The following is an 11,013-nucleotide window of genomic DNA, read 5'->3' as shown; positions in this document are numbered from 1 at the left end:
TTCTTGGTTTTTTTCCTACTGATTTATAAACCGACGGAAAATGTTGTTCTATATCTCAATGGATGGTTACTCCTCGTTCGGTGTGGATGACTTATACATTCATGATACTTTCCCAGTATCTCCCTAATTAGTTTCAATTTTGCCATAGATATCGGTTGTTTCATCTTATGTTTGTATAGACAATAAGCGTTCCCGACGCAAATGTCCACCAAATGGAAAAAATTTCCGGTACCATTTCAAGTTTCCGTGACGTTTTCACAGTGCTTATGACCATATCCGCTTTATCCACTGCACCCATTGAATTGTTGTAGTCTAACACGCATACATGTTTCTGGATAACTTTTTCTCCTTCGTGCCTGATTACCGTTTTAAATTCTGCTGTATGCATTGTAGAAGGCATGTACACTTCTTTCTTATCCATCCATTTTAAGACTAATAAGTTATCGGATGATCTAAATGCTGCCTCCTCCCCCTTTCTTAATTGTTTGTCAATTTTGGGCATTCTTTTTCTCCTTTTCTTTACATTCATTTCCCAGTTATACATAAAGGGTATGGCTTTTCCTAGATGCGGTTTCATAAAGGTTTCCCCTATTGCTCCAGATTTTTCAATATCTACCTTGGTAGATGATCCGGCATAAATTATTAAATCTTGAACGAACCCTGTTTTACAGTCGCTCAAAATAAACGATTTTATACCAAATCTGCTTTTCTTTGATGGTATGTATTGCTTAAAAGAAAGCCGCCCTTTATACAAAAACAGACTTTCGTCATGCATAGCCGTTGATGAGGCTGAAATGTTTCATTAAATGTTTTTCGTAATATTTCAACGACATTTGTATTTTGTACAAACGATCATTATACAAGCAACATCATCGGAGAAATGTTAGCATTTGTAGTAATTTGAAATAACGGTCTCTCGTCATTCTCCAATGATATCGCTACGTAGAAGTTTATCTTTACTCCAGTACTTGCTAAAATGATAATTTCTTGTTGCGTGTCATCAATAATGACACAGCAAGAAAACAATATAATTCGGCTAGTCCTGTTCCATCTGACATATTTATGTTTTTATTATTTTTTCAAGACCAATATCGATTAGTTTCCCTCGCAATCAACCCTACAATTCTTCAGAAATTAAAAGTCTAAAAACGTCTAAAATTTTTTCGGATCTATTAATATTTCTTTTAACACGTTCACGCAGGCGCGTACCACCGGTGGCCCGCACTAGACTGTCTTATCAGGCGGTGCGTACACCGTTGGTACGCATTCGATTGTGCTATTAAAAAAAAGAAAATAATGAAAATTTAACGTTTATTCATTAAAAACATTTATTTTTAATAACATTATAATTAATAACGTATTATAAACATAAGTTTTGTTTAACATTAGAAAGACGGGAGTTTAGTATATACCTATATTGCCTGAAAGCAGTCAAAATGACTGCATTGTGAAAAATAACTAATGCGCAAAGAAATTTTTTTGACAGTAATTTTTAATATATTTTATATCACTAACAGTCATATAACAAGTTATTCATAAGTATTAACAATAAAAAAAATGTATTTCTGTTCGAAAAAAAATAATTTTAAAATATCTGGACATTTTAAGCAAATGAAAGTGCAAGTCTTTTAGATGTACATCTTTCGCAAACATACTTTTTATATTTTTACAAATATTATTTGTTTTGTTATTGTGGCAAAGTCGTATTTGACAAATTTTTCGTTTGGTAGAATCTGTTTTATTTGAAGATGTTGCAGTTGATACTTGTGGGTCTTCCTATTGTGATGAATGTTTCTCTCTTTTAGTTGTGTAATCGGCGGAAAGCTGTTCTGCTAATTGAAACAGGAACTGTTTTCGTTCTATTTGTATTCCGGTCACTTCTTTTTAAAGGATCCTAGCATTTATTGCAGCCAAATCTAAAATGTTAAAAATATTTGAAGGGACCATCTACGAGAACTAGATTTTTCACCGTATATTTTCTGGCCATTTGATCTGTCATATCAACTCCAAATTTTGTTTTATTATAAAACTGAATAGAATCTGGTGACATTTTTCTATTACTTTTATAAATTTTAACAAATTTATGCCTGTAACTTAGAACAGCCACTCTTTTCTTCAGTTTGCTTTTATATATTGTAAGGACACAATTTTCTGATCTATATAGGAAAGTGGAAAAACAAGGCATGTTATCCTTCGATTTTTAGCTGCTTTGGGTAATTCTCTTTTATTTCCTCTAATAGTTCCAACTAATGTAATTTTTTTGGCCAATATTTCGTCGCTAGTACATGCTCGTAAAAAGTTGTCGGTCGTGACACTTCTTCCACAGCCTGTATATGGTTCGTATAGTTTCAGAACAACGTATTCGCTTAGAAGCATTGACGATGGTCGTTGTTCATATTTCCTAAGTAAGCAAAACCATTCAACACGTACTTGCTAGTAACGTCTGATGCAAGCCAGAATTTGATGCCAAATTTATTCGGTTTATTAGACATATATTGTATAAACTTGCATCTAGCTTTTGTTAGAAATAATGTTTGTCAACTATTATGTTTTGGCCCTGGTTGATAGCAAGCTTGATTGTTTTCAATAAACTTGTCCTATATTTCCAAAACCAAGACAAATTTATTTGTTCGGATGCGTGTACTTCTTTCAGTCCGTTTGTCAAAACGAATAAATCATAGAATTTCCTTGAACTTATCTGGGGACATAGTTCTTTTGAAAAATTCACTACCCCACTTGACTGACCATAAATTACTTAGTTTTCAAATTTTTACCTCGTAGGCTCCACGACCATATAAAATGCCAATAAATGCACGTATTTCCGGCAGTGTAGTTATCCAATGGTAATCCAAAATTCGGCGGACTTCTTCTTCTGTGCACTTTTTTATATGTTTAATAATATAATCATTTATTATCAACGAGATTGCACTGACAAGATTATTTGCTATAACGTTTCTTCTTGCAAAGCCTGTTGGCCCTGTCACACCCTTAAAAATATACGTAGATGGTAGCCTTCCGGGAATACCGCTTTCGTCAAATTTCGACCACACACCATACACCATACCATACCTCCTGAGAGGTATTTTCAGGTTCTTCATCTGAACTAATTAGCACCCTACGCCTTTTCCTGGGCACATTGATGACATCTTCTTTATCATCGTTGGTGATCGCCTCTTCATCGCTCTCTTCAGCATCAGATGTCTCACTTTGAATATGATCCGATTCATCTTCAGATGATAGTTCCCATCTCGTTGCATTTGATTTTATATCGGAATACTCTTCACCTATATCTCTTAGCTTTTCTAATAGTTCTCATCTGTTGGACATTTCTTTTATGAACTTAAGGCGCGAAAGAAATCAACTGAACAACGTGTTAAAACGACTGGCAGTGCGTAAAGCAGGCCTGACCAAAGTCGACACGTGCGCAGCCATATCGATTACAGTATGAGATCATACATTTAGTATCGTCCTTACCATCTGAATTACGTTACAGCGTGTTCAAAGGGAACAAAGCGCGTGGCCAGGCCTGGCATAAAGATTCGAATAACAAGTACGAATAACAATAATAATAACTTTAGTTATTGAAATACTGCAACTTATCAAGTATATGTCGAAATCGACAATTTATCATGAACTTGTATGTTATCATGTTATTCCAATCAAGATCCGAACTGGTCTTTTCCAAGCAGTCAAAATGACTGCTTTTCGGCAATATAGGTATAACACACATATATATACCGGAAGTGAAGGAGGGGGGCAAAAACAATGATTAATTAACCCATTTATATGTTGTAGAAAAAGTCACAAAATTATAAGAGCTGTGTAATTATTTAAATAATTATAAATAATTATTTTCTTAATTGAAATTCAAAAGCAGTCAAAATGACTTGCTTAGGAAATCTAGTGTTAATAACATAAATATAATAATTAAGTATTATAAATATAACTCAAATTCGATAAAATTAACATAAAAATTCAATGTTATTTTATTTATAAATTCATTATTTTTGTTTTGTGTGTAGTTTGTTAAAAAATGTCAAGAAAAGTGCTGGCTGACCCTTGTAATGCCTACAATACGTCATAACTCTTGTAGTTTTGTTAGTGTCATAATCTCTGCCCTTTTTTGGACAATTTTTTATAGCATTCCTTGCATCGTTTACGGGACTCTTTTGCAGATCCCTCATATGATTGAAGAACATGATTATGTGATGGTATATGACGTTATATTTCTTTATTGGCCAAAAAGTTATGAATAATAACTTCCCTAAATTGTAACAAATTCATATTTTAGTGCCCCATCTTTATGAATATACCAGGCATTTACGAGGAAAGTTCCGCATATTAATCGTATTATTAGTTTTCGGTACCGTAAAATGGTTTTTCGTAAACAACTGTTATACCCCGATAGTTGATCTCATAAATAAATACCATTTTTTGCAATATTATAATCAAAAACAGCATCGGGGTTTACTTTGCCATTTGTTTCTTGCACAAATTTACACTGGTGATTCTTTGAGGTAGTTAACATGCAAACTGGTCTTTTGTCAGTCTATTTCAGAAATTTTACACCGCTAAGATTTTCGAAAGTCATAATTGCACCACGTTTTTGCTTTTGTTTTGCCTGCGGTTCTAGAAATTTTTTGTTTATTTCCACAGTACTACAAATAAATGTATTTTTTTCTAAAGGCTCTTCACCCAAAGGGGACACTTGTATAATAACTATCAATAAATATTATGCGGCTCTCAAATAATAAGCCATTTAGTAATTTCATTACTACATCATGAGAATGTGATTTTTCAATGATCGTTTCATTTTTCCCGGCATAAATTTTGATATTATAAGTTTAACAGTCCGGCAAACACAATTTGTATAATTTTACGCCATACTTAAGTCGCTTGCCCTAGGATATATTGACGAAAACCCAGACGTCCTCTCCATGGAACCATACTTTCATCGATGACAATATTATTGCCAGGTTTAACCTTTCGCGGTCAGAAAACGCCTCTCCGGCGCCACTGCTATTCGTGCCGCAGGTCGGATGGCGCCTGGGCGGCGACAACATAGGCTAGTCAAAAACAAGCCAAACTAGAACTTTTTGGGCTACAATCTGATTCTTAAATCTAAGGGTAATTTGACGACGCTAAATCGAATATTGCTAATTTTTTTGCAATCTGTTTTCGGCGTCTTAAGAAAAAGGGTAAAAAATGGCTTTATCTTAGAATCTAGGCATTTAATAGAAAAAAGTTTCAAACAAAAGTTGTAGAGAAATGAAAAATACATAAAAATGTTTTTAAGTTCATCTTTGTATTTGCAAAAATAAGCGAAAAAGGATGGTAAAAGATAATTGTAAGAGTGGGGACAAGTCCCGCCTCTCCGTCGGTTTTTACACTCGAGCGGGCTAGTGTGCGTGCGAGCGGCTGTGTGTACTAATACACAAACGAAGGATCTTCGGCAATTTTCGAGTCTCTCAGTTATGAATGCGAGTAAGAGTAAGAGAAGATACCGATATTTCTTTCTTTCTATCTGTTTAGACGATAGCGAGTATTTTTTGTCTTGGCATAGATCGTTGAGTGTTCTGTATACGAGTGCGAGTGGGACAAGAAACCGATATTTCTTTCTTTCTTGATGTTTATGGCTCGCCGTTTTTTTATTTCTTGTCAAAAATAGTTAACCTTTATTAAAAGAAAAACAATAATTTATTTTAACAGAAACTATTATTATCTAGTAGCGAGAAAATTAACATTGACATAAAATTAATTAGTATAATTAATTGATATAAATATTTTGCCTTAAAAAAATTATTTGTATATCTAATTGAATACGTATCCTTTTTAAGATGAAATTTAAAATTTAAATATTTTTCCTATTGAATTATGTATTTTATAAAAATACTCTCTATCGCATGAACAAATAGAAAGAGAGAAGTATCGTTATCTTCTCTCACTCTCACTCACACTCGTATACAGAAAGCTCAACAATCGATGGCCAAGAAAAAAATACTCTCTTTTGCATTAATAAATAGAAAGAGAGAAATATCAGTTTCTTCTCTCATTCGCACTCGCATTCATAACTAAAAAACCCAAAAATTGCCGAACATCCTTCTTTTGTGATTAGTACACACGGACGCTCGCTCGCACACTAGCTCTCTCGCGTGTAAAAACCGACGTAGAGGCGGGACTTGTCATCACTCGTACTATTATCTTTTACCATCTTTTTTCGCTTATTTCTGCAAATACAAAGATGAACTTTAAAACGTTTTTATGTATTTTTCAATTCTCTAAAACTTTTGTTTGAAACTTTTTTCTATTAAATGCCTAGATTCTAAGATAAAGCCATTTTTTACCCTTTTTCTAAAGACGCCGGAATCAGATTGCAAAAAAATTAGCACCATTCGATTCAGCGTCATTAATTTACACTTAAATCAAAAAATCAGATTGTAGCCCAAAAAAATTCTAGTTTAACTATTTTTGATTTGCCTAAACGGTGTTTATGTTTGATTGCCTTATTTATAAACAATAGCAATGCCGTATAGGTATTTGAGAATGTTCCTTAACTGTTGATACCTTTTCGTATCAATTGTCAAATAACACATCTTAACAGAGATAAGATTAGAATTAGTAAACGGTTCTTTTGAGTCTTGGACAATGTTCTTTAAATTATCATACAAAACTAAAATACAGAGATTAAAATTACATAATTATATTTCTAATGGTATAAATATAGATAAACTATCAAAATAAAACAATTTTTATAAGATAATTTATGTAAAAGGTAATTTTATTGTACCTATAACGGGCCCGACACATGCGCGAAAATCGCGACGACCTGCTACTAATCCGGCCGAAAATGTCGCTGACCGCAAAAGGTTAATATGATCAGACGTTAAGCTAACGTTACAGCAGCTACTATCACGCCTCGAATCAGGCTTTTTTATGTTACTACTTTTTTGCTCTACCGAATAACGATGACCCTGTGGCTTTTTGTTACCATTGTTGTGTTCCATCTGCAGGATTTGCTGTTGTAGTGCTGGAGGTTCTACACTATTAAGAACTGAAGAAGTGCCGCTGCTGGTACAGCTCTGCAAACTGCTAATGACTTCTTGTTTTTGGATGAGCTTTTTTTCTAATTGGCAAACAGTTCTTTTCTCTTTTGAAATAGCCGTTTATAAAATTTTTTTCTTCGGGCTTATCACGACTTTCTTCAGACCAACTTGATCCATTATTGACAAATGAATATTACGTTCAACAGAATCTAAATCAGAAAACTGTTTTTTATTTACTTATATAATTAATTAAAGTTGTATGTACAATCAATACAAGTAACTATAATTACAAAATATACAAATAAAGTACTATAACGCACACTTTTGCAAAAAATCTTTATTAGTATTTTTTATAATAGTTATTTGGTTACTGTTTAAATATTATATCAAGATTTTATTTTCAATCTTTTACATTTTCTTAGGGCCTATTTGCAGATTTATAGAATTATGCATTTAAATATACAATTTCATAATTTACAAAATAAAAATATTATAAACAATTACTCTTATATATTTTTTCTTTTCTTTATAATATACTTCAATCTTTCAAAGTATATAAGTTTATAATTTTATTTAACTTTAAAAGACTTCTCTCGCTGCTAACCATTGTACCTGTGAAATACATTTTTTCAACTTTACAACAAATAAAATGTACATCTCACTCGGATTAATCCTGTCATGACTTCTACTTTTATTTGATATGTTTTCTTTGAAGATCATCATCGTGTCGTTAGTAGATGCAACAGTGGAATTGTATTTCCTTACCAATAGTGCATATCCCCCTACATTCATTAATTTATCCCTCGTATTCCATTTCTCATGACGAATTTTGGTAAACAGTTTTAAAAAAATCAGCTTTGATTTTTATTCATGCATTTACAATTTTTAAATTGCAGATTTCATTTACATGAAGCTTTCAACATTTCTTTACACAAGCGAAGTTTAATAGTTTATATTATAAAAAGCAAGTAACACATGTCGAAAGACAATGAATAAAGAATAAGTTTAAGGTTACAAATAAAAATATTATTACCTGAATAGCGAACGATTCGTTTTTTATTTGCTGACGGCGAGCTTAACGTAAACGAGCCCTCAATATCCTGCAAAATGTATGTAATTAATTACTTCTTCTATTTAAATAAAGTTTATATTTTAACAAGAATATTATAATTTACCGTTGCTGAATAAGATCTTTTTCACGAATGATGTTCAAAGGACTTTTGATTGCTGAAGGAAGGTTGCGGTGAACCTCTACTGGCTGCGATAAAACGTAACTTCTCTGTTAATACAATCATTACAGTTTTACAGTGATTTCCAATTTAACATTCCTAATTATGATAAGAAATGTTATATAGTATTAATTTCACTATCGATCATGTTTATATTAAAGCTTTTCAGATAATTACTCTTAATAAATAAAGTTCCGCTTCCTGGATAACTAGTTCTGTTAGAACTAAAAGATTATTTTCTTGAAGCTGGTGTTAACTTTAACATTACAGCAGGCTCTTCAGTTCTAATTTGTTTGAACATATTATAGTAAGAATATTTGTTCGAATTCATTAAGTTGTAAACTGGCACTTGTAGCGCTACAAAATTAATATAAAATTAACAAAATTTCCTAATAACATATTAATCAGATATTTTGCTAAATTATTTTCAAGGGATTTTGTGTCATTTTACATAATTATTATTTTATTTTTAGTTAATATAAAGTTTACTTACAGCTTGTAGAAATTACGCATGTCTTAGATGAAAATCTCTTCGAGATCTAAATCTATTAGAGGCCTTGTGTTTTCTCTAAAAATAGAGGGAATTGCGTTTTCATTAAAACTTTTTCCATTTTTTATTAATTTGTAGTCTTCTTATTTAAAATGGAAACTACAAATAAATCTTAAGGTTGAAAGCTTAAATATCGATAGACCTAAGTAATCCTATACTCTTACAATTTTTAACTATTCTTTAAACCTGCAGATAATGTTAATTAAGTATTAAAATAGGAAGTTTTTGCACATTTACTTATATTTTAATATATTATTTTTGATTTTACTAACCATTCAGGATTTCTAGGGAATGTAGAAAAAATATAACCATTCTTACCTCGCCGATGTATCACGGTCTTTTGCCCAACATTTTTTGTGGGTCGGTATTTTACCTTTTGCTATGTTTTCACCTGTTTTATTTTTTCACTCAACTTATTATTACAGCTTCACCAAAATTGTTTATAAATGTCAATAACGATACACCTCACATACTCACAGATTTTTTATCGTTTTTGTGTACATTTTTACAGGTTATGTGAAATTCACTAGTATTTACGATTATTATTATTATAAGTAATGATACCACTCTCTCTCTTTCTCTCTCTCTCTCTCTCTTGCAACTTAAATTAAATTTGAAATTTTTTATATATTGTTTTGACATTACAAATATAAATTGATTTCAAATAAGAAAGAAGAAAGAGTAAGAAGTGGCAACCCGCTGGCTGTGTGCACCCAGGTAAAGCTCTACCGTGTACCGTGTGCCGTGTGCAATTTCCAACTAGCTTGCCTACTAAGGAATTTTTCCTAACTTCCACTAGACACTGCAGCCAAATACCCTACAGCAGCGTATCGACCTGGAAATAAATATTCGCTAATGCCACACTAGTGGCAGACTCACTTAAGCACCATATCAGTAATAGTAGTTCTTTACATTTATCTTATGTACCGTTAGTAGCGGTAGTTTTCTACTGTAAAAAATATCGACCGTCAGTAGTTACAGTTTTTTACTTTTAAAGTATCGATCGTCGGCAAGGTAGGTAGTATCGGTTTCTTCTTTCAGTCGCACTGGCATTCATGGCTGAGAGACCCGAAGATTTCCGATGATTCTTCGTTTGTGTTTAGTACACACGGATGCTCGCACGCACACTAGCCCGCTCACGTGTAAAAACCGAAGGAGAGGCGGGACTTACCCCCACTCTTACAATTATCTTTTACTAACTTTTTTTTCGCTTCTATTTGCAAATACAAAGATAAACCGTAGTATACTTTTTATGTATTTTTTAATTCTCTACACCTTTTGTTTGAAACTTTTTTGATTAAATGCCTAGATTCTATGATAAGTCTATTTTTATCCATTTTTACCCTTTTTACCCTTTTTCTCAAAAACGGCACATTTTATTGCAAAAAATTATAGCGAAAAAATTGCAAAAATTAGATTCAGCGTCGTCTATTTACCCTTAAATCAAATTTTTAAATTTTACCTAAAATTCAAAAGTTTAGACCTTTTTGACTGGCCAATTTATATTTTTTCTTTCAGTAGCGAGAATTTTTCGTTTTGGCCATCGAGTGTCGAGCGTTCTGTATATCTATATATATTATCGCATAAATGCGGCGTTTTTAAATCGAATCTTGATGCTTATAGAACGCTGTTACTTTATTTATTATCAAAAATAATTAACCTTGTATTGGCGAATGCAGTTAAAGTTGTAACTCGCGCCGCGTGACGATTCAAGCATACCGATCACTATGTGCTTCCTTCTCGCGTTCTTCTTCGATAAGCTCTTATCGTTCCTCGCGTGCACGTGTCACGCGTCCTATTCCTCGCCGCTGCTTCATACGACGCTCATCATTTCATCTAATACTTTATTTTTGTGATATTAATAAATCATATAATTATTAAATAGTAATCTACGTGGTAATCTACTTTTTGCACCCTCCCTGCGATACCTGTTCAATAGGTTATGGGCCCAGGAATACGGAAAAGAGTGCAAAAGTAAGTTTACGGAAGCGTGAATAGAAACGTGATTTGAAAGTAACCGTTGCGTCGGAACGATTCTGGAAGCATCTCAATCCTAACGACGAAAAATCGCATCGTCGAATACGGTGAGGATCGAGTTTTTTAGCAAAGAAAATTACGACACTTGGAAAATTCAGATAGAAGCTATTCTGATAAAAAACAGACGAGTGGGGTTATGTTAATAGTGAAAAGT

General features: G+C 32.7%; 1 pseudogene; it reads right to left on the bottom strand.

The window, feature by feature from the left end:
* Positions 1 to 2,537: 2,537 nt before the first annotated feature.
* Positions 2,538 to 4,772, bottom strand: LOC122514082 (annotated as a pseudogene).
* Between the last annotated feature and the right edge of the window lie 6,241 nt (positions 4,773 to 11,013).

The sequence above is a fragment of the Polistes fuscatus genome, unplaced genomic scaffold (assembly GCF_010416935.1).
Source record: "Polistes fuscatus isolate 324 unplaced genomic scaffold, CU_Pfus_HIC Scaffold139, whole genome shotgun sequence".
NCBI classification, from domain to species: Eukaryota; Metazoa; Arthropoda; class Insecta; order Hymenoptera; family Vespidae; genus Polistes; species Polistes fuscatus.
This window is presented reverse-complemented; position numbering and strand designations above follow the sequence as displayed.